Genomic DNA, 23,718 nt, shown 5'->3' with positions numbered 1-23,718 from the left:
GCAAAGTTTAGCATTTTCTTAAAGGGATGGGAAAAAAACAAATTCTTGCGAATTTTCGCTTGAATTCTGCTGCTAAAAATCTATAATAGTAGATCTATCTAAAGCAAAGCGACCATTTGTATTTTAATTAACTATGTTAGGAGTAAAAAAATAATCTTTTTTTTTTTCATCTCTGATATTTGTGTGCACCCAACAGTGGCAGGTGTGTGTGTACACACATGCATGTTGGCACTCAGCCAGCCATACTCTGTCTACACGGTGTCATACGACACACTAGGGAAATATTTCAGGACTTTTATTGAAACAAGATATATCTATTAAAAGTCGATACGGTTCATGAGATTTTTCATTCGTTGCTGGTTTATATTCAAGTTATTTTATAGTTTAAAAAAAAGATAAAACCATTTTTTGTCACTCTGTATGCAAGATAAATGAAAATATTTGTGAGACGCTAGAAGCATGTGGCAGGCGTCCGACCCGCTAGACCGTTTCCGGCGTATGCAAGCTCTATGCGCGACAGAACTTCCGGTCGGTGTCGTTCACACTAAACATTATATTCTAAAGAAATCTTCTGAAAAATATGTATTTATGTTCCTGATATATAATCGTAAACTGGGATTTTTTAATAATATTTTTAAGGAATGTCTTTTTGATTGTTTTAGCAGTCGCATCCAACACCTTCGTCCACGAGGATATTTGGAAGCGGTTGTCAGCTAAAACAATAAACTCTATCATGGGTGTTATATTTATTTATTAGTTATATGAATTACAATCAAGTATACAGTATTTACTATTTTCTTAACCTACAAAGTAATAATTAAAAGTTTTGTTCCTGTGGCAGTGTATCTTTAACGCTGGCAACATTATTAGGTTTGTATGTATGTAATATATTTATTCATAAAATGTTATATTATATCATCATCTGTATAAAAATAACAATGTCAAATTGCAATGAATTGTGTTTCGTGAAAGTACTGCGTTCTATCTTACTGAATTTAACACGAAGGAAAGCGAAACAATACGATGGTGAGCGGAAGTAATGTCGGTTTCAGTTAGAATCGGGCAAATTTCTAATTTAATTAAGAGTTCTCGAATCCACTTGCTTATCAGCTTACAGATTGAATGTGTGTTTAACATTTATTTAATATATTTAATAAAACTTATTTAATGGAAACATCTAAGACAAACAGAAAGTACAAAGAATTACTGGTTAATCCTATGATAACACTTTAAGTTAATCAATTACAATTTATGGTTACTTATAGTGAAAATACCTGAAGATCGAGGACTCCCCTGGGTTTGTATATTTAGTTGTTATTTTTGTAAATCAAAACAAAATGCTTTAAATTATATAGAAACGTCGGAGCGCTTCCGTCCATATACAAAGCATAATAAAACATAATGTAACAACTAATACGAAAATCTATTTTTCAATTATCAATCACAATATAGGGACGGAAGCAGTTTTCTTGCTACGGTTTGCTGCGTTTCATAATAAAACCGATAGTAGAATATTTTATTCCAATATCGAAGCTTTATAATCCTCCGACAGGCCTATTCAGAGACAGCTTTTCTATTGAATAGGGAGACGGAAGCTCATCTGATCTTAAGCGAAACTCCCGCTCATGGATACTCACACTCACAGGAGATTTGCAACTGCGTTGTTTTTTAAGTTTAAGGCTCGGTACGCTATAAAGTACCCTTTGTCAAATTAGACCGGAAATACTTCGCGTGCCTTAAAACAGAGATTTATAGATCATGGAAATCGAGTTGAAGACCGCTGAATTTTTTTTCACACTTTTTTATAAATTTTTAAAAGACTTCATTCAAGATTCAATGTTGTTTTCTTTGTGTGGATAAATTAGAATAATCAGGAGGACAAAAAAATATTCGGGAGTAATAAAATTAATTTACTAAAACAACAATGAGATCGACAGGTAGTCGAGGCCGCATAATGAAGAAATACAATAAAGTCAAGGAAACAAAAGAATAATGAAAGAAATATAGAACAGACGCTCGGCTGAATCCACGAATTTGTGCTACAATTTAAATTATAGAAGCTTCTTATAAAAAATGGGACATATTTCATAAAACCTTTTTTTAGAATTCACACGTCCTTACTGATTTTATTTGTCTAATGCTTTACAGCAATTTATGCTCAATAAAGAGCATTAAAAGTCTTTGTATAATGTGTCGTACTCGCGTTAACCTATCATATGAGTAAGCTTCAAGTTGCCAAGAGATAAAAATCTAGTATTGTCTTTTGTTAAATAATTATAAGTTTATAATAATACATAACTTCAATCCGGTATAAAGCGTTTTCTATAGATAAATATCTGTTTTCGTGAAGAAAAATTGTGGGCTATTTTTAATTTTACAACTTACTTCACATGTAAAGGCAATCTGTTAATTTATTGTTATTGTGTACGCTTTCTCACTTTTGCGGCTGTATGAAAACTGTAGTTTATCATAGTTATCGTATAATTATGTTATGTGAATGGATAATATGAATGATTAACGGCGTAACATTCACGTTATAATTACAAAATACGTCTGGAATTACGCAATATCTTTTTCATTTTGTATATAGTTTTAATTTATAATAATTTCTCTCATGTGTACCAAAATACATCACAGAAAGGAATCTGCCTATCTTTGAAATAATAAAGCTTGATTTAAATACATTTTAAATTTATTTGCGGTAACAAACATTCGGGGAGTGGAATGGGTAGACTTACCGCTAATAAGCGATTTTTGGTTACATGATATATGTATTGTTGTCTATATTTTATACTTATCTAATTATTATAGAAACTAAAATCTCAAAATAAAAAGTAGAAATTCGTTTTTAGAAGTTCAATTCCATAAACCAAGTCTTCGTATAGTGACGTTATTTCTGTGGAATTATTGATTTAGTTTGGATAACACAGATGTATAAATCCCGGGGAAAGAGGATAAAAACAGGACTTACGCACTAATTCTTTCTCCAAAGGGATACATTACAATACATAGTATAAAACATACATTGTATTCTTTGAATTTAAAAGTCTCTTTGTGATTAAAAGAACATACCATTGCTTGATTGATATTGTTACGGAGACGGGTCGACTGCAATGTTTCTAGATTTTTCCACTAGTTAGAGAACTTTTCAGCAGGCTGTAATATGATTTCTGACCGTTTCAGGAGAGGGTCAATCACATATAAGACCCTAATGTTACCCTAGTTTTCAGGAAGCCTTTTTTCAGTCGGTTTCAGAACATGTGTAGTAGAGTGGTGCAGTTTTCAGGCGTTTTCAGGCCTAGGTATACCGCTTTGATGATGGAATATTCTAGACCAAACTTTCTAGTTGTGAGACAAGGATGAAATGATACGAGAGAGAAGATCAGAACTATCTCGAAGCTTGACTGAGCACGCCGTACGACAAGGACGGAGCAATATGCGAAAGAGACAAAGAGTGCGGACATTCTAGAATTGTGCAATCGCTACTCAGTAGCAAGCCCACCTAGAGAGTTCTCGAATATTGTTTACAATTATTCCCAGGGATATATAAGCGAGCCGAAACACGACTAGTGACCTTTAGTTTTGAATGCGATAACAAGAGCGAAACACCGAAGCGATAAAGTGCGAATAAAGTGAATATAAGTGATAAAGTACCGTGTGAAGTGTGCATAAGTGAAGTAATAAGAGATTGTTTTTATGTGTGTAATTAGTGCATCTCTGCAATTAATTTGTGCCCATAAATTCCTCATTGATTTATCAAGAAATAAATAGAAATAAACCTTTGGAGAAATACGGCATTTTCTATCCGATCCCCTAGCTCGTAACAATATGTTTAGGTTTTTATTTTTGATTGATTTTGACAGAATGATCGAGAAAATTCTAAAATTGGAAATTATGTAAGGAATTCTTAATGGTCCTGATACTGTAAAAATATCTGCAAAAACAGTATTTATTAACGTCATGAAAGTTGGAAGTTTTCTATTTACTTCCAGTGTTCCGTGAAAAATCTTGCGAAATATTAACATTTAATCTATCAGCTCAAAAAATTATTTAATGAATGAATTAGTTTTTGTTTCATTAGCCGTCCATACAATTAATGGAAACAAGAATGAAATGTACACAAGAGCAGAGACAATATAAGAAAAATATGCCATAACATTTATCGTATTGCAGCGCGAGTTGGTAAAATGGGTATCGATACCACTAACGTTTAAAGTATAACATAATCCTCGAAGCATCAAAGTAGATATACATGGTGAGAGCAATAAGCAATAATATCGAACGACATTACAGCTAAACGTTCGTGACCAAACGCTGTGGGTCGTAACTCGTTCGGTAATCCTGGGGATTTCTCTCCGATGGCCGACCTGCAGGGCTATTGCGTTCCTCAGTTGTTAACTGTTTCTTCCGTTATAGAATGAGCTCAATCCCAATTGTCAATCCAGCATTTTCGTGTTGGCTATCGCAGGTATAAAGGACACGATAAGCGTTATTAGGGGAAGCGGGATGGGCTGGATTTGCTCGAACACAAATCGCAGCTGGAAAACGTCCTACATAGAATTGTCAAGTATGTCAGGAAGATAAATATCAGAAGAAGTAAAGTGGGTCCCGTTGGTTCCGACTCACCCATAAATATCATGAGGATATTCGCTCTCCGCCTAGTCGCTGATGTATAAAAAAAATTGGCTTTGATAGTTTTGTAATTTTAATGCATAACGAAAAATTATTCAACACATATTATTTTAGAAATAACCTCGAGAAGAACCTAATTTATGATTAGGTTATTAATGGACATCAGCATAATATTAATAAAAGCCAGATTACAAATCTTTCAATTGTAATCAAATGCTGGTATAGTAAACAACCCTCCTGAACATCACTGGTCACCCGTGTGAGTACCGATACGCGGCTTACACCTAAATAACGTCCAGCATAATCCCTTTTTATTAAGTACCTTTACAAATATTTACACTCATATTATTTTACTACTTAGAAATACGGAATACAAAAAGGTAACACGTTACACAAGGAATGTTACAAGACTGTTTTTGGTAAATTTGACTTTTGGAAGTATTGGATAAGACGTTTATTGAGTGGTTGTCATCTGGCAATGATCAAAAGGATCTTGTAAGTGAGGCGAGAGTGTGGGACCACTAACCGGCTCAAGGATTCAGAACTCGTCAGCGTGAAGAGGCTCGATGGAATTTGGTTTTATGAAATATACGAACGATAAGATAAATTTCGGATGTAGAATTTGACACATGGTTTAAATATTCTCAAAATGTTTATCTCGCAGTAGCGAGTGTAGTGTAGCTAGTAAGCTACACTACACTTTTATATCTAAACTAATATAATAATAGTATTTGTAAAGTAAAAACAACTGGACCTATTTTAAAAATGCTTCTTTCCTTAGAATTCTATATTCTATATATTCATATATATATTTATTTTAACCAAGTAAAACCGGAACAGGTACAATTTCCTATAATTTTATCTGCCAGATATTACATTTGCGGTAAATAAGTTACTAACGGACCTTGGTCTTGCCAGAGCTGATGCGATGTTGTCGTGTGAGTGAAAGGCAGGAAAGGGATATTTTTCAAAGTAAATTAATAAACCAGTCAATTAATAAAATGGTATGTCTATAACTAGAGTGACGAATATATTTTACGTCTAATGTATACACAATCTAGTCCGTAAACAAAGCAAATGTTTATCAGATTTTTATATCGAATTTAAGTTGCGAATACTTCAGGCAAGCATAACATACTCTTACTTGTTATGTTTTTATAAAGTTATATTGAGAATATAACTTTATAAAAACATAACACAGATAAAACAAATACAATTTTTCTGTTAACGTTTTATGATTTTTTAAGTAAGGAGCTGAATGCTGGTGGTTAAATTTATTCAAAAGAGTAAAACTGATCATTTAAAAAGGAAATAAATTGAATTGTTTTGACGTTGAATTTTGCGACTTTAATCGTTAATTTTCGACGGCCTTCACCCTAAGGGTTTATAAAGGTTTTAATATTAATATAGTTAACGCGTTTAGGGTTTCGAGAATAGTAATGAGAAAAAACTAATATAAAGTTATAAAGGTTCTGTGTACTACTATTTATCATTAAATAAATTTATCTTTATAGCAATATCATTCTAGTGGTGAATTTGTTTCTATTAGAAATATTATTTATTATTATATTAATTTTATCCGTGATAATAAATGCTTAGTAATGTAACAAGTATATCTAAATTTGTAAAAATTTCAGTGAAATTTATACAGGTAAGGTAAGCATCCTTTAACTTCAAATGACATGTGAAGATCGCACTAAAACTTACGGCGCGGTTCTAAATATCAAAGCAATATGTATTATACGAAACTTTACGAACACATTACGTACTTGTGTTTGACGTAGCGGTTGCTGTGCTCGTAAGCTACAAATCCCATTCGCTACGAAGCGGTCACATGACACGCTACAGTACCTTCGGGGCGGTTTCTTTACGAATATATTTATTATTTCGCCGTCACCAACACAAATGTCTCGAGGGTCGCCCTTTTCTGATTTAGGTCCGCTCTATTTAAATAATTTATAGTTACGCAATTATTTGAAGCGTTAAAATCAGACAAATTGCCTTAATAAACACATCGTTCAATACAAAAAAGTATTAAAGTTTTAGGTGTCATTTTAATTCACTTCCATAGCTCTAAAGCTGCTTTCTTATTTAATTATATTACATGAACAGACGCCAATGTTTGAACATTATTATATTACTACTTATGTTCTCTAGAGAAATAACATCTGATTTTTATTAACTATTTTTATAATGACGTTGAATATATAGTTATTTCCTCTTTAACTAAGTAACTAATTTAGTTACATATATAATACAAGCCTAAATTATATAATAGTTTAATGACTGGACAACATTAACTCATTATAATAAGAGATAAAAGAAATAATACAAAAGCACTAATAGCGAAAATATCAAACAATTGTAAAAAATATATAACAGAATACAATGAATTGCTATCTGTCAACAAATGACAATGCATAGATAAAACGTAAGTACGTTAATGCTCTCTTAAAAAAAATATATTAATAAATATTCAATTCAATCATTTCACTTGATAAAGTATAGGAATAACAAAGAAATTATTCCACTCGAATCGTAGTCGAACCTACTTCATTCAGGTCAGGCCATCTTTCCTTTAAGCAATTTAACTTACAAACAAATTGTATCATTCCAAAATATCAAATATCGTGTAACCACATTTCTGTGATGTTTTGTTTTCTTTTGTTACTGATTTTATCGCTCTGTTGCTCAGGCTATTTTATTTGTTTTGTGTTTCTAGTCAAATGAAATTCAAACGACAATTGAATGTAGTATGAGAATCTGTCAAGCAATTCTCTATGATTTAAGTCATTTTGACAGCTCAAGACTTGACAGGTACTTGCGGCACGTTTTAGAATACGCCTCAAATTATTTATTTATGTGAAATCATGTCTTAAGAAAGATCAAAGATTTGAAAAATACAGGTTAGATTAGATTTATTATTAAAAGTTTCCAAGAAAGTTCAATTATAATTGAAGTAAATACATGTACGGTTTGTCTGAAAAATCGAATAATATTTATTTTATTCATATTGTATACAATTTAATACGGAGTAAAAATAGTTATATAGCTTATACTTTTTTAATATTAATTACAAATATAATTACAAATAATTAATACAAATTAAATACTATATAATTCTTTGACTAACAGTCAAACAAATAAGTCATACGTATGTCGTGAATATTTTATTCAACAAATATTTCTTTTCCTATTTTTTACACTTTGTAAGACACAATCCTTCGAATTCACGCTTTTTGAACCCGAAAATACGAGTCGTAGCTTTTAAGTCTAATAATGTGTCTGCCCATATATCAATTCAGTTTGTAGAAACCGCCTTCATTACTTAAGCACTTGTACCTGAGGTCTAAGGTTCGATTTCTTGTCCCATTCGATTGTTTGAGTTGTTAAGATCTGTCTAAGCTGTTAAATAAGGTAACGGTCTACATTGTCTAAAAGCTTATCAGCTAATTGCTCAAAACATATAAACAATTAAGACACCCATGGGATAAATATTTTTTTAAAAGCTATCTTGCTATCACATTCATCCGCAGAGGTGTGAAATTCTTTGCACACACAAATACACAAAATGGCTTATTTAAAAATACATGTTCAATGTCGTGTCGTGACATTGTATAAATATTTTTCAGAGAACTCGCGTGTGTCACTGCGCACGGCTGTCACCCGAAACTGGGTCACGCGCATGACATTTCACTAACGCGCACTGTCTTAATTTTATTGCAGTGCTATTTATAATTTACCTATAAAACTTATAAAGTCAGTCCAAATTCGATTGTTCATGCATTGATCTCGTGATCATCACCAAGTCTTACTTTACAGTCAATTTAAAACGTGTTCTGAAAACATATTGGAGCAAGCTAATAAAGTGTGTCTAATAATACCCTGTCAAAGATCACGCATTCAAATAGTGATCTGTGCACCAATGGATTTTTTAAATGTACGCAATTAACACTTTCTTATACGATGAAGGCAAATATCGTGAGAAAACCTGCATGTTTAATCTTTAGGCGATCTTAACCTTAGCCTTCTTTTGTGGAGGCCCACAATAGACACTTTAATAATAAAAAAAGATATAATTGCTTTCTCAACAATTTAATTATTGTAAAATTCGACAGAAAAAGAGTGACTATTTATTATATTTGGCCACCACTCCTTTGTTGCCGGACCGCCTAATCCAAGAATACTGGCGTCATGCATGATCTACTTGTCTATACAATGATAAAGAAAGGGAATCAATCTTCGGCAAAGATTTTAGCGCCCCTGGATTATTATTTATTTAAGGACGAATAAAATATAACTACCCTTTATATTATTGTAACACGGAAGTATGTTTAATTTCAAGAACTAACTTTAGTAATAATGACTATGAGAAAGAGTGCTATATTGTATACAGATTATATTGGATATAAGCCATTTAGGCATCCGGCATATTAATTAAGGGCGAACTAATTCTTTACATACTAAACTACAGCGGGTGAAATCAACCAATTATTTATCATGTTACCGTAGCTAATTCTACAAAATACTATTTCAAATGTATTTTGTAGTATTATACAGTGTAACTAGTCTAGCCATAAATACTGTTACATAAAAACTTTTCATTTATTCAAATTATTAATCATTGTGAATTAGGTACACGTATATTATTATCAAAACTTCTTTCGATTTTGCGCCATTAAATTTTTGTTTCGTGCTTATTATTATATTACACTATGGAATAGGGTGTTAAAGGAAATAGGATTGCAGTGATCGACGGTCATATTCCAGACACTTCAAAAGCTTGGTATTAGCCGTATGTTCTTATATCGTACTATAAACAGATACAACAACACTTCATCTGTCGAAGACCAGTAACGATCGGGGCGGCCACGTGCTGTTAGAACTACATAGGCTGTTAATGCTGTTAAAGCCATAATTCGTCGAAAGCCTATTAGGAAGCAAAAAGTCTTATCGCAAAAATGAAGACCGCTAGGACTCTATCGCGTATTAAAAAACAAGACTTGAAGCTCGTTGCTTATCGTCGATATACAGGACATGATCGATCAAAACCTCTTCTGTCGCGATACGCAGGTGAACAAGAAATTGTAAAATTTACGCGCACTGTTCTAAAGAAGCGGTTCATGTGGTCGGCAAGGTACAACGTGGTCATCATCCTGCGTTCAGCGATGGCGGATGTGAAAACTCAGCCAAAGTGTACCAAGATATCTTAGATCATGTTGTGAAACCTCTCAGCAATAGTCTTTTTACAAATATACCGTGGACTTTCCAGTAGGATTCTGCACCTGGTTATCGAAGGCGCGAACTCCCCAGCCTTGAAACCAACGTTCCGGATTTTATAAGACCTGAAGACTGGCGCTTATCTAGCCCAGACCTCAACTCTTTAGCCAACAAATTATGGTCAGTTATAGAGGACATGGCCTGCTCCAAACGACACGGCGATATTGAGTCTCCTAAAAAATCTCTGGAGCAAGCAGTGGCGTAATTTCACCTGGAAACGGTGCGTAAATCCATAGATTCGTGGCCAAACAGATAAAAGCCAAATGTGGCCGCCATGGCGAATTGATTTTTTATTCCTGAGACTTAGACTTAATAAATATGTTAATAATATTACATTACTTCATTACAAATAAATGTATTTTCATTTGTAACAGAACTTATGACTGGTAGTAGGTAGAATATCTCTGAATCGTTCTCAATTCCCGCTACACGCATGATTAACGTTTGTAGCTGTGAATCATTTATCTAACGTGTAACGGCGGAGTGGCGAATAACTTTATTGTCTTCGAGGGCCGTAGCTCAGTTCCGTAATGACCTATTTCCGACATCAATTAAGATGAAAAAATCGTCTTTCTCCGTTTTATTAAGTCATAAAATGTTCGAATGTGTAGGGGTTTAAAACGGGCATTCCGGCGGCATACTAAGATTAAGATTAAGCGGAAATTTTCCACCTCCAAAAATTTTTCATTTTATTTTTGCTTTTGTACTTTATATAGAAGTTACAGTAAAAAACGTCTTGCTACAATTTATTATATAACTTTTCGTACACATTTCAGACTTTCTAAATACATATTATTCAAGGATGAGGATGAGTAGTGTTCGCCTAGTCAATTCAGCGTGCAAATCTCATAACTGAGGTCGTAGTCTTGATTCCCGGTTCAAAGCAACGGACTTTCTGTCTCTATTATATGCCATCTTAATCTCACTCGTACTGTAAAGAAAATATAGTGGTAATACCGTCATGTCTTAAATCCAAAAATCGACGACATGTGTCAAAAGGCTGATCATCCGGCGGACGCAATCTATGGCCAAGACCCATATTGGATTATAGCGCTACTAGATTATTATTCGATTTAAAGGCTAAAACTTGGTCAGAATTTGTATAGTAAATCTCGGAAGCTGTTTCTAATTTATAGTCCTAATTGAATTACATCAATTTAATTATGTTTGAGATACATACATAATTAATTTATGTACATAATTATGGTTATCAGAGTTATTTGAATGGAGGGCATCAGTATAACTACTCATCTCACACAATCTCATCTCTAATGAGTTATGTTTGGTAGAGAAGAGGCGGGGTTGTGGTTGTGACATGTTACACAGTTTGTCAAATATGACTGCCATTATGCTAAGCATGGGCACGAGACGAGTGTCAAGTGCGAAATCCATTTAAAGTATTCATATTTTACTATACCTAATAGAAAATAGCTTTTGAGCTAGTATTGTTCACTAACTATAAGCACTTTAAATTAGACTCAAAATGTAAACATACAAGTAACTATGTATTTATGTATGTATCAAAGACACTGATGAATGAACCTATAAAAGTAGACAGCCGGTGTTCGAACCTATGACTTTAGAGACTACGAGATTTTCAGTTATTTTTAAGTTCTAAAATAATATACAATGACAAAACGACAAATATGTTATAAATTAGAACAAGGACATTTCAAAAAAGCAAGGAATAAAATACATAATTGCAGAAATCCTGAAGAGAAAAAAAATCAGCAAATAACTATTTGGTTTTACAGAAAGAAGTAGGATTAGTGAACCACAATATTCGTCGTTCATGTCATTTATTTCTTAGACCAATCATTAAAAGGAAAAGGACCGTAGTGCGGTGGTATTAATCAAGAATAGAGCATTTCCATTGAAGTTTTCAACATAGAATGAGACCAAGCATCGGAATGTTCCTCCATTGTTCTACCGTGTTAAGACGACGGACAATCTACTAACTTATCTCAAAGTCCTCAACTTACTCATATAACGCTTCAAGAAGCATACTGAGTATTATATTAGATTTCCTTACGTCCGCCAGCTATACAATATTTCAAAGTATTACTGTTGTATAATATACCGATGTTTATGGCGTCATAAGTACTACCTACTGAGTAGCTGTAAATCCGCTGGTAGTCTCTTTGAACTGCTCATTCAATACCATAATGTTGGCAAATGTTCTTTAGTAACTGAGTCCAGAGGTGCAGTTGTTAAAACAATAACAAGCGGAGGAAAATGGTCTAGTTAATATTTACTATGGCTTGGGGCTTTACCCGTGAATTCAGTTTCAGTTCTTTATTCGTATCTTCGTAAATTCGTATCTTAAGATGCGGCTTGAAATTGTTGTTAACAACAGATGCAATAATATATTTTTAACTAATTAAAATGTAATGAAAAAAGACGTATAGTGCTTTATTGAGTAAAAACATTGATAAAACTGATTTGATTGATTATAAATTATTGTTAGATTTGTATAATAATTGGGTTTAATGCACATTTTATCTGAAAATCCAAATTAATATCCGTCTCTTTGATCATTTTTATATAACTAGGTAATCAATCTTCTGTGTCTAAAATATGTCGCTCAGTGAGTCAGTATTAGATGCGAACAAAGATAGAAAAATGCATTAGTTGGCTGGGGTTCGAACGCACGACCTCAGGATTGAGAGTCGCTTAAGCCACTAACTAGACCAACTCTGATCATTAAACGTACAAAGAAATTTGACATTTTAAAGTGTATGCATTAAAATATGATAACCAATATATAGTATAATAACATCTTTTTATTTATATTAACTTTTCATTATTCGTAGGGGTAATTCTCTATTACAATCGAATGTGAAAGTAAATTACCCATATTGATTTCCAATTCATTTAATCTGTACTGAAGCGGCCTAACACGAGGGCTCCAATTAAATGCCGTAATTATTGAAATTTAACATTTATTTAGAACAATAGCCAGTTTGTGTTCACATATGTAAATTATTAAACCGTAAATCGTAATACAAATTCAATATAATTTTGTAGTTAAACTATTAAATATACATATATATATTATGTAATTGTGATATATTCTTCACTCATTTTGTCATTCACTGTATATTTGGTTTATATAGCGTAAAAACAAATAGTACACGAACAGCAAAAAAAAGTTAATCGGAAGTTACAATAATTTGTAAAAATTCTGGCGCTCCGTGGAAGTATTCGGAACGACCACCAAATTTTATGCAAATTCGATTAGTTGGAGCTGTAAATAGACATTACCGTATTGATGAATACTTGACGAAAACAATCGTAATGTACTGAGGCTCCAGCATAATTCTCTAAGGATTGTTTGGTTGTTCCGGTTCACTTGATTGTTTCCGGTGGGAAGGTTGGAAGGAACATCTACTTGCCTATAAATTACAATTAAGTGAAGTGGATCAGAATGGTGTGTGACTTTTTACGATTTGCTTTTGGCTGTTCAAGTTGTATAGAAAATTATATTAATTTACAAGTGACATTACTCACGAATGTAAAGGTCACGTCAATTATTTGTCGCTAAGCGCTGCATCTATTTATACGTCAGTGCTCAGTCGACATGTCAAAGATAGACGTCCGTATCAGAAAATATGTAAATAAAATTTGAATTGAATAATAATACTATAGAAAAGAGGTACCTTCAAATGTCTGTTTAAAAGTTAGTACCTAGTAAAATAATATTTTAAAATCAGTCTTAAAAATGTGATCCAATATTACCAATTCAAATATTTAGTCTGTCAGTGTCAGAACTATACCATATGTTAGTTTTATAATTAAAAATAATACAAGTATTTTAGTTGTTGGTCAAATAAAATTTGAGAGTGACATTTTGCGACGATATCTTTGTTTTTCTTCTTACCACTATTCTGATCTCGTTTTAATTATCTGAATTAACTCGTTCAGTTAATTGAAGTCCCGATAGTAAACTTAGCCGAGCGGCGGAGAGCAATCAGCAGCTAAGACAACAGTATCGAGACGCGACGAAGCTTTACTAAAGGCTTGACTGATTCAGCCTTACTTATATACAGCCTCATGCTACAAGAATATTATTTATAAATATTCAAGTTATACGCGAACTACCTGCTTTATTGTATTGAAATTGAAGTTATAATTAACAAAAGGTCAATGCGATAAAACGTATGAATGGCGCTAAATCTAGCAAAGCTACAGATTAGTAAAGATTTGTATGTCATTGGCTATACAAATGACAGACTGACAGATGTATATTATTTCGATGTTCTGTGTTATAAATGCGTTAAAACAGAATGAATTGCAGCGTAATTCGATTTTACGATAATATATTAGATTTTTTTTAATATTGCCCTGAGTCACTTCTGTGTGTCTTGTGAATTAAAATTTTTACCTGAAAAAGAAAAAAAAATTAATTAAATTTTTACACAAAAATTGAGCATCCAGACTCATGCTATAAAATTAAAGATATTTACGAATTACTTCCGCGCCCGGGTTTCCGTTTTGTAGGGCTCATAAAAATAAATAAAGATTGCTGGAACCAAAATTAAAGGCATTGACGCTAATTCTGATCTACAATTCCCCAAAGTAAACTTAGCAGTCGGAAAATATATTCCTTGATACTTCCTTGTAACAGTACAGCAGCAATCTAAGCAATGACGGATATCTTCTGTAGGTATAATATTGTACTCAAAAGCAGGATTACTCGTTTCAAATCAAAATAATATTTTTGTCAAGAGTTAAATTTTGTCCGTGCTCATCAGAATTATAGCCCTTTTTCACAATTATATTTTAATACGATAACATCGAAAATCCACAACAAGACTGTTTAAACGAGTTTTATTTATAAGCTATTATCAAAATTGATTTAAAAATATTTACTTTTTTGGGTAAGTTACGGAAAAACCGAACGGAAAGAAATAAAATAAGTTGTTCTTAAAGTCCGCAGGGTCCTTGTTGCTTTGATGTCGTGATTTTCGAACATTCTTCTTCTTTAAGGGTGAAACTTTGTAGTATTTCAGAGAATACAAAATACAAGATTTTTAGTTAGTGTTTTAAAATAGACTTCACTCTGTTTCAAATTAAACCGTTTATTCGAGAAAATATATGCGCATTTACTAATAGTAAATTTAATAAGCCTTATATATTAATAATTGAAAAAAATCTTTTTCTATATTAATTAAATCAAATTGATTATGGCCAATCGATCCATCGTCCGCTTTATCGATTTTTGTGTATGGATGTTCTAGAAGTCCGAGAATAGATTGTAAATACATAATACAAAAAAAAATTGGCAATTGAAAAGAGTGGCAGAGAGTTTATTGCCAGTTCTTATCTTCCCTTTTATGCCCTTGATTGGAGAACTGGCAGTAAATGTAAAAATAGAAGCATTTAATGTATATTGCTTTTATGACGTTCATAAGTGTACATTGTGTTACCGATATAAATAAATGATTTTTGACTTATCACATTTTGAAACATTTTTATCCATAAATGGCCCACCCCAAATTGTTATTTTTGGTCTAATTATTTTATTTTTCAACACTATATAATGTATCGCTATTATTACTGTAGAAATCTTGAAGTCTCACTGGTCGAGATCATAGTTCATCAGAACATCATTTGCCGGATCAGTTAGTATTAAAATACTGCTTTATTTGAAGGTTTATCATATAAACCGAATATAAACATAAAAAAAACAATATTAAGCTTTTTATTATCCTTATCGTAATCGAAGCTTCGGTATCGCCCTGATAAGAATATTATACGTTGTGACTAAATTCAATTTATTATTGCTTTTCTGCAATGCAAAAACTATCGACAAATATCACTTGTCACCTAAGTTGATAATAACATATTTATTTGCATAAATAACATTTATTATAAGCGACAATTATAATTAAAAACTAGAGACTTATAAGTGACCAAAAATACTCTAAAATAATAATTACTCTATTTTAAAAACAAACAAAAAATTGTCTTTGGTTTACTCGAGTACTACTACTCATTTAAAAAAACTTATTTGACAATTGCGTTTTGGCAGTCGTTAGAGAATATTCGTCTCAAAAAAATACAAATTAAAAGTACTAAAGACACAGATAAAAATTCGTCTATATCTAACTTGTAACTTTTTCTTATACCTATAAATAATATTTGGCTCGAGGTCGACTAAAACTAAATAACGAATAACATCATATTGTTATTCCGCTATTGGCGTCCACTGACGTCAATTTATGAGTAGGAATTAAATATTCGCACTTCCAAACAAGTTCTTAATTATATTTATTAGATGTAATCTGGCGAACGCCGAACGTTTTACATTTAAATTAAACCGGATTCCTCATTTTTGAGTGAATTTGTATGCGCAGTACTACTTCGTAGTTAACTATAGTACCTTAATGTACATACATTGTGTAATCAACCGTAAATACTACAGTATATTAGAACAAAAAGGGTAAAAATATTTATTCAATAAAAACAGAAACCAATTAAATAAAGAATTGATTAATAATTATAGGTTCTGATGCGGAGAGTCTGATATTCTTTAAATTGCTATGATCTACACACAGACGAAATATCAGTTTTATTTATTATTAAATAATCGAATATTTTGATTCTAAACAAACAAAAAACAAGTCTCTATTTGCTTATACACGTTTAATAATTTGTTTATTTTGAGTTTAAAATTGTAAAAGAACAAATTAGATGTGCTAAGCGACATTTAACATTATGTACAGATATGATTATCATAATCGGCTGAAAATAGACCTCGGCATCCAGATGGCGAGATTGAGCCAAACATTGTAATAGACAATAACATAAGTTGGTGAAAAGATAATTTTAAAACATTACCATAGATTTATATGACTAATAGAATAACTGAACTCTATAAAAAATATCCCCTTCAGATATCTATGTCGTTTCTAGTTCATTTTTCACTTACACCTTTTGTCTCTGACACGTGCCATCGATTTTTTGATCATATATCACGCAGTTTTCTTCATCGTTTGCACAAAATAGAACTAGAAATCACCGTCTTTATTTATTTATCTCATTAATAAATAATAATAGTATTATATTTGTGTAATATTTGCAAAAAATAATTTATTAGAAGACTTATTTGTTAATTGTTCTGTAAATAATATAATGAATCCTCTCGATTGAAATAGGATACTTCCATAGTTTAAACACATACTCGTGGTTTTTGGTGGCTTTCACTTTGTGGACATCCATTAATATTTATGAAGTATAATAATGCCGGCAACGCACTCGCGAGGCTTCTGGCAATGTGAGTGTCCATGGGCGGCGGTATCGCTTCACATGAGGTGAGCCTCTTGCCCGTTTGCCTGCTATTACATAAAAAAAAAATGTTTTATTGCGCTGGTCTTGTTAACAAATGCATTAAGTAATTGGAGTTACATACTCGCTGATCGCAAGATGAAGACTTTCTCTGAAATATAACTATTTTCTATTCTAAAGTATCAAACAACAGATTTTGCTAAATAAGAATCCAAGGTCGTGATGCGCACCGCCAAATATATTATTAATTAAATATGTCATAAAATTACATAAAAGGAAACGTTGATAAGTTTTACTGTTGATAAGTGCAAACTCAAAAATGTATTAATATTATATAATATAAAGAGTATATATAAAAATATAATACTCAGTAAGTATGATTTTTGACGTAAATATATATATTTGGACATTGAAAGAGCTATCGAAATAGGGTGTTATTGTAAGATGACATTTCTTTTAACTGGGCAATTATTTAGTGAATCGGTTGTACGAAATCCTTTAAATCGCTCTTACAATAGAGCAGTTAATGTTGTAATACATTTTGTTTGACACCAAGGTCATTGTCGTACAATTGTATCTAGTCCGAACTGTACCATGAATGAATCGTTAGATGAGTGACATTACGACATAAAAAGTAGGAACTCTACTTATATTAACACGCCATGGAAGTATATTACAATTAAATATGAATGATTTGTAATACTCTGATTACAATATTACTGTGATTCCTTAAAAGTGGAAACATTTTATAAACCTATTTTAAAGGTTTTTTTTATCTCATTTGAACACGGAAAATAGTTGATTGCCAGTATTGTCGCTTATAATTAAAAGCGCAAAAAAATATTTAAAAATTAAACAGTGGCTGAATTTTAAACAATAAACACTAATTTAAAATCGCTTTATGAGTGGTTTGATACAATATGCCTCGTCACAGCTCCCTCTTTCCCCCAGGACATGCATTGGTCCATTTTGATAAGTTAACGTGAAAATTTGTATGGATTTTTGTTTTCTTACCGTGTTTTGTTTCTGAGCATAATATGTATAAAGTAAACCTCTTTTGGTGATACCTTTTTCACAATGGCTGGCACAAAAGAATACATAAAAATGCTATCGTAGACAACGTATGATTTTATAATTCTATACGCAGTCGAACTTTCGGGTCAAATAGTTGTAATATTCGAACTTGCCCTTTGTATAAATTCGATCAAAACAATGACTTGTATTTTAAAACTAAGCGACCGTATCATTTGAATATTATTTCTTCATATATCACGAAGTGAATAAATCATCTTTTTAATTAATGAAACGGCTATCTTAAAATTAACTCCTTCAATAACCTTGTACAACAAGTTTGTTGAGGTTTTTACTCGAATACCAGCCCGCCGTTGGGTGTAAAAATGTCTAAATTTAATAATTATAATTTGGATAACTTTATGTTTTTATATCCCCTTGAACTTCAAAATCGAGTTATAAAAATAAAAGAAGACAGTATACCAATGTATGCACCTGCTTTGTCTTCAAATGCGTGCACACATGCACACATTGAAGCATTGACATTGCTAATAAATTAACGAATATTGGATGTATATATTTACCAATACTGTTGTTAAAGAATGAATTGGTTATTGGTTTGTGGACTCAGTTTCCGTGCTTAGACTCTCAATAGGTCGATTGTGCGTAAAGTTCTAACTAACTTAGCCAGCCTAACTCCTTCCAAAAGCACAGAAGCCTCCTGGGCACTTTGCAGGCTTCACGGAGCGACCTCACTGTTCCGAAGATTTCTGCATGTTGTTGGTTCCTCTGCGCTGAAACAGCTTCTGCACATAGAGCTTTCTGTCGCACCTAAGATATAATAGCAGAAACCGCAGAAATATGTTTATTAAGGAGGCAACTGCTCGTAATTGTCCCTATTATTATTTGAGATTAGTTCTGTTTAGGTTTAGAAGTCACTTTGTCAATTGCGAGTTAACTGCTGGCAGAGCCATTTTAGACAGTCTGCAGTCCGCGCTTCGCGACCATAGTTGATAACTGAGTTCTGCAGATTTTTGGCGAATCCAGGTTCGCACTTGCGAGATAGGCGAGGGAATGAGCGGATACGGGCCAGCAGCCATCATTTCGGAGTCTCACTTCGCAAGTTCGGCGGCAGCATCATTGCCGAGAGATCCGTTGTGTCCCTTTATCCACTGTAGGGTAACTCTGTTTGTTAGGGTTATTGTCTCCAGTGTCATGTGACACTCCAGTATCTGTTTATCTTTTTGTTTATTAACGCCATCAGCACGTAGCACGCTGAAACCAATTGGCTAGTACTAAATATTTAGCCACATAAGTATACTATAGGTATATAATTTAATTATCTATCTGACCATAACCGACAATCAAGAAGTCGTCCCTAATATAGATAAAAATGCAAATTCATCTCGAGCGACTATTCTTAGGTCACTCCTTTTCCTTCCCTTGTTTGCAGAATTTTATATTCAAATTTTTTCGCATATTTAATATTTATTGTTGTAATAAATTGAGAATCTACAAAGTAAATAACAATCAAATTTACCAATTTTAGATGGTCACTATACATTCTTCGTTAATAGACTAAAAAACACTCTTAAATACGTTTTTGTAATCACACATTGACCAATACATATGATTGTTTATTCGTTTCGTTAATTTTAGAAGTCAAAAGGCCATACACCTCATAATCCTTAATAATTCCTGTCCAAGGAAGGCAAAAAATTAATTACTTTAAATATTACTAAGGTGCCTATAATTTCACGAACATCATTACTCACGAAAAAGCTTTATCATCTTGTAAAACATTCAATCGATTAATTTTCGTATAATTATTATCAGTTGTGTCTCATTATAATGGATTGTAGAGTATGAAGGTTGAGAGGTCGGGACAGAGTATACTTAATTTAATACAATTTATTGGTTTGAATCGATATAATTACATTATTGACTTTTAATATATTATGTCGAATATTTACATAAATGTTCAGTAGGAATTCATTGTGCAAAATTAAATACATAAATCTAGAATCTAGATTTCTGCATCAGTGTCGTTGACATTTTTATTGTGTGATTCTTGAGATATTTATATACTTCAAACTTTTAACTAACCACTACTACTTAAAATAGAATGAAAACTCCATTGACCCACTGCTAGGATTTTAACGCACAACCTAAAGACAGAATTCACGCTTAACCAGTAAGCTCATACTGCTCTTCAGAACAACAATTTTTATATTTTTCTCGGACAGTAATGATTATAATAAAATCGCCGCCGATAAATTAAAAAAATAAATGAGGTGATGAAACCTAAAAAGCCGTAAGTTTCACTATAGTTTTGGCCTAATGTGTTACCATTTTGGTTCGGCGACAATAGATGATGCCTAAACAAGGACGTTATCGCAGTAGGTTTCCGTTTGCTTTGCAAGAAAAGTTTAAGCCGTAAATGCAGATATTTTAATTAAAAGCAAGTTTTTATGGAATAATTTCGTTTGATATTTCTTGTGCTGTTTTTAATTGCTAAATTTTACTGCGACATTTTTCTTAGGTCGTCGGATATTATAGTAAATATACAATTACATATAAATAAATAAATCAGTGGCACTACAACCTTTTTAGGTCTGGGCCTCAGATTTCTGTATCTGTTTCATGATCATTTTTTAATCGAATAGGCAAGTAGGTGATCAGCCTTCTGTGACTGATACACGCCGTCGACTTTTTGGGTCTAAGGCAAGCCGGTTTCATCACGATGTTTTCCTTCTCCGTCGGAGCTAATGTTAAATGCGCACATAGAAAGAAAATCCATTGGTGCACAGGCGGGGATCGAACCTACGACCTCAGGGATGAGAGTCGTACTTTGAAGCCACTAGGCCAACACTGCTCAATATATATACAATTACATATAGTATACCAAAATTAATAAAAAGTATTTGTGTATAAATAATTACTAGTCTTGGCTTGTGAGCACAAATATTTGATCAGCCGTTACTGAAATCTAAATATGTCTGATCAAATACAAAGCAACTTCTTTTGCTAGATATTGTAGTGAATAATACCACAGATTACAATAATTTTATCATAGTTTACGAATTTAGCTATTAATTTTTAGGGGACAAAATTTATTTACGCCATTTTCGAATAAATGTATATATGTTAGTACATTGCTTTAAACTTTATTGAAAAATTGTGTTACCTATATTATGCCTTATGTTAGTTACTACTACTATTTGTTTAGTTGTATCAAACCTTTTTATTTATGGAGTACTAACACTTTCTTTCTTCACTCGTTGTCACCGTAGTAACAGACATGCAGCCTGCACTTCGTAGCACGTCGGTAGCAATGTACGATGTACGCGCGTAGCACGATTTTAATTTTTTATCACAACACACTCTCACACACTTTAATTATCTAGATAACATAAGGTCACACTATTAGCGAATTGTTTAAAGCGCGAGTCGCGATGATCTTCTTAAGTTTTGGAGGTAAGGTGACGCGGCCTCATCTCATCGCCGCTACACAATTACTGCTACTGGTCTACGCCGTGCGCAATCAACGGATGCCACAGTTCGCAGTACCCAACTAAAATTCAGTGAAACGGTTGTCGACCGCCAAGTTACAAAACTCGTGCCTATAATATGATGCTAATTCTTATGAGCAACTCGTATCTATATTAACGATTTCAAAGCTTTTGCCAAAGTTAGTTATTATGTCCTATTATGTCCTCATAAATCGTTAAACTCCGGTCTCGATAAAAATGATCTAAGTAAAATCAGGAACCTGTACAAAGACAAAAAAGCAGCCGTGAAAGTGCATCACGAGGAAACGGGATACACTTTCATGGTTGCTTTGCTCAGATCTGTATTTACCATGGTATTCGTCAAGGTTATATATTGTCTCCGTTGCTGTTTCATTATGCAGACGACACTGTTTTTAATAGCCTCGTCAATAAATCTCGATCTGTAAATGCTTGTCTAATTTATCTATAGCTGGAAAGACTTTGGAATTAATGCGGTAATACAAGTAATTGGGAACTTGGGTTACAAACGAGTGGAATCCTGATTAGGAAATTAGGTCTCAAATTGAAATAGCCTGAGGATCTCTCAACAAGATGAAGGAAGTTTTATCCTTTCGTCACTTGACCATTCAACTCCGAGTCCGAGTTTTCTTTGTTTTTGACCAATTGTTCTGTACGACTGTGAAGCTTGGATAATTAAGAAGAATATATCCGTCGGCGCTTAGTAACAATTAAAATATGGTGCTATCGTCATGCTTCGTATAAGCTGGATCTATACCGAGTAGGTTTTTATTAAGTTGTAAATTCAAAGGGACTTCTACAGAACATTAAACAACGGAAAGTTGCGTAGCTGGGCCACGTGTTAAGGCATGACCGCTATCTACTCATTCAATTAAATACTATGGGTAAAATCCAAGCTAAATGGCGTGTTAGTAGAGGAAGAAATTATGGCTTCACAACGTTAAGGAATGGACGGTTGCGACTTGGCAATTTAGATGACCGCAGCGTATCGCCAAAGAAAGTATTATTTGTTTCAGGAACGTATGCATTTCCATTGAATCGAAGAAAATAATTCATCATTGAATTTAAAGATTAAATCTTGTTTTTTATTTCGTGGGTGCGGCTCCGGGCCCTAGGCTTTAGTTCAGAAATATATTTTAGAAATTTTGCTAAAAAGTGAAATGCCTAAATCTATGTATTGAATGAGTATCATGAGACAATTCCATTCCATACACAATTGGTTTAAACAATTAGGTTTCTTACTATGTATATGTTACTAGACGGAATATAGAAATTAGGCATCTTATCTACAGTCAAAACAAGTCTTGTCGCCGTGTTCGGTTTTTGTTCTCTGCCACGATTAGGATGTTTTTTAAACCCGTGACTATGAGATGGACTATGTCTTTCTTTGCTGGATACCGGTAATAAACAGTTAATAAAAATAAATAAATCAATGGCGCTACAACCTTTTTAGGCCTGGGCCTCAGACTTCTGAATCAGTTTCATGATAATTTGTCAATCTAATAGGCAATTAAACGGTCAGACCCCTGTGCCCGACACACACCGTCGACGACTTTTTGAGTCTAAGGCAAGCCGGTTTCCTCACGATGTTTTCCTTCAGCGTTCGAGCGATTGTTAAATGCGCACATGCAAAGAAAGTCAATTGAACATTACAGTCTACAATCAATGGCAGTACCTAAGCATATTATTATTTAATAAGGTCGCTTAAGTTATACATACACCAGCAAGAATTGATAATACGATAGGTATACAATACAATACATTGCTAAAACGGCTTTTATTATGTCGATGCTTTTCTATTCGAGTGATTTTTTTTATATATAATAAATTGAGATGATTTTCTATATATTGTGATAAGAGTATATTCATCGTTGACCACGCAGTTTACATTATACATTACCTATGGATGTTCCAAATGCTCATGGAGAAAGGAGATCGATGGAAAAGCTCATACATGTAAATTATTTATTTTAGG

At 32.8% G+C, this 23,718-nt stretch overlaps 1 protein-coding gene across 3 annotated transcripts in view; it reads right to left on the bottom strand.

The window, feature by feature from the left end:
- LOC123713374 (FMRFamide receptor-like) overlaps window positions 1–21,715 on the bottom strand; it is a 75,116-nt gene extending 53,401 nt beyond the window's left edge. For 2 of the 3 annotated variants that reach the window (XM_045667002.1, XM_045667017.1), the window contains exon 1: window positions 21,477–21,715. The gene's annotated coding sequence lies outside the window, so the exon portion shown is untranslated. Of the gene's footprint in view, window positions 1–21,453 lie in introns of all 3 variants that reach the window. The other variant, XM_045667010.1, reaches the window with a different exon arrangement.
- Between the last annotated feature and the right edge of the window lie 2,003 nt (window positions 21,716–23,718).

The sequence above is a fragment of the Pieris brassicae genome, chromosome 1 (genome assembly GCF_905147105.1).
Source record: "Pieris brassicae chromosome 1, ilPieBrab1.1, whole genome shotgun sequence".
Lineage (NCBI taxonomy): Eukaryota > Metazoa > Arthropoda > Insecta > Lepidoptera > Pieridae > Pieris > Pieris brassicae.
Note: the sequence above shows the minus strand (reverse complement) of the source record. Positions and strands in the feature narration are given on the sequence as shown.